The sequence below is a fragment of the Triticum aestivum genome, chromosome 3B (genome assembly GCF_018294505.1).
Source record: "Triticum aestivum cultivar Chinese Spring chromosome 3B, IWGSC CS RefSeq v2.1, whole genome shotgun sequence".
In the NCBI taxonomy this organism is placed as follows: domain Eukaryota; kingdom Viridiplantae; phylum Streptophyta; class Magnoliopsida; order Poales; family Poaceae; genus Triticum; species Triticum aestivum.
The window spans coordinates 52265856-52268347 of NC_057801.1; positions in this window are offsets into that span (position 1 = coordinate 52265856).

Consider the following 2492-nt stretch of genomic DNA (forward strand, 5'->3'; position numbering starts at 1 on the left):
GGTTCGTCTGCATACGCAAGATTGTTGAGATCCACTGTTGTCATTCCGTACTGCGGGTCTTCCGTTACCCCGCCTCGTGTCATATTGACCCATTTGCACCGAAACAAAGGGAACTGAAACCACGTCGATAGTCAAGTTCCCATATGTCCTGTATATAACCATAATATGTTTCCTTTCCCGTCTTGGTTTCTGCATCAAAGCGGACACCACTGTTTTGGTTGGTGCTCTTCTTATCTTGGGCGATCGTGTAAAATGTATTACCATTTATCTCGTACCCTTTGAAAGTCATTATATTCGAAGATGGTAACTGGGACAGCAAGTACAGGTCATCTTCAATAGAGGTGTCATGCATGGTACGTGTCTGCAAGCAGTTGGCGAAACTCCTGGTTTGTTCACGTGTAATCCAATCATCAGACCGCTCCGGGTGTTTGGAGCGTAGCAACGTTCATCCATATACGAAGCCACCAAGGTGGAATTCTATAGAACTGTGTAGTGTGCTTCAGTGAGAGAATGTCCGTCCATACATATTATTTGTTCCCCTCCTAGCGTGCCTTTTCCATCCAGTCTGCCCTTATGCCGCGATTCAGGAACACCAATCGGCTTAAGGTCAGGAATTAAGTCAATACAAAACTCAATGACCTCCTCATTTTGATGGCCCTTGGAGATGCTTCTTCTGGCCTAGCACGGTTATGAACATATTTCTTTAAGACTCCCATGAACCTCTCAAAGGGGAACATATTGTGTAGAAATACAGGACCCAAAATGTTAATCTCTTCGCATAGGTGAACTAGGACGTGCGTCATGGTGTTGAAGAAGGATGGTGGGAACACCAACTCGAAACTGACAAGACATTGCACCAAATCATTCTGTAACCTTGGTATGATTTCTAGATCGATTACCTTCTCAGAGATTGCATTGAGAAATGCACATAGCTTCACAATGGCTAATCGAACGTTTTCCGGTAGAAGCCCCCTCAATGCAACCGGAAGCAGTTGCGTCATAATCACGTGGCAGTCATGAGACTTTAGGTTCTGGAACTTTTTCTCTGCCATGTTTATTATTCCCTTTATATTCGACGAGAAGCCAGACGGTACCTTAATACTGAGCAGGCATTCAAAAAAGATTTCCTTCTCTTCTTTGGTAGGAGCGTAGCTTGCACGACCCTGATGTATGCTGTCTTCTCCGTGCATACGTTGCTGGTCCTCCCGTGCCTCAGGTGTATCTTTTGTCTTCCCATACACGCCCAAGAAGCCAAGCAGGGTCACGCAAAGATTCTTCGTCACGTGCATCACGTCGATTGTGGAGCGGACCTCTAGGTCTTTCCAATATGGCAGGTCCCAAAATATAGATTTCTTCTTCCACATGGGTGCGCGTCCGCCCGCGTCCTTCGGAACAGGTTGTCCGCCAGGACCCTTTCCAAATATCACCTTCAAATCCTTGACCATATCATGTACATCAGCACCAGTACGATGGCGAGGCTTCGTCCGGTGATCCGCCTCACCTTTGAAATGCTTGCCTTTCTTTCTTACGGGATGCCTGCTCGGAAGAAATCAAAGATGTCCTAGGTACACATTCTACTTAATTACAACTATTCAAATATATACTGTCGGTATCATCCAAACAGTGCGTGCATCCGCGGTATCCCTTGTTTGTCTGTCCTGAAAGGTTACTGAGAGCAGGCCAATCATTGATGGTTACGAACAGCAACGCCTTTAGGTCAAATTCTTCCCCCATGTGCTCATCCCACGCACGTACACCTGTTCCATTCCATAGTTGTAAGAGTTCTTCAACTAATGTCCTTAGGTACACATCAATGTCGTTGCCGGGTTGCTTAGGGCCTTGGATGAGCACTGGCATCATAATAAACTTCCGCTTCATGCACAACCAAGGAGGAAGGTTATACAAACATAGAGTCACAGGCCAGGTGCTATGGTTGCTACTCTTCTCCCCAAAAGGACTAATGCCATCTGCACTTAGACCAAACCATACGCTCCTTGCGTCATCTGCAAACTCCTTCCCGTACTTTCTTTCGATTTTTCTCCACTGCGACCCGTCAGCGGGTACTCTCAACTTTCCGTCTTTCTTACGGTCTTCTCTGTGCCATCGCATCGCCTTGGCATGCTCTTTGTTTTGGAACAAACGTTTCAACCGTGGTATTATAGGAGAATACCACATCACCTTGGCAGGAATCTTCTTCCTGGGGCGCTCGCCCTCGACATCACCAGACTTATCGCGGCTGATCTTATAGCGCAATGCACCACATACCGGGCAAGCGTTCAAATCCTCGTACTCACCGCGGTAGAGGATGCAATCATTAGGGCATGCATGTATCTTCTGCACCTCTAACCCTAGAGGGCAGACAGCCTTCTTTGCTTCGTACGTACTCTCGGGCAATTCGTTGTCCTTTGGAAGCATATCCTTTATCATTACCAGCAACTTTCCAAATCCCTTGTCAGATACACCATTCTCTGCCTTCCATTGCAGCAATTCCA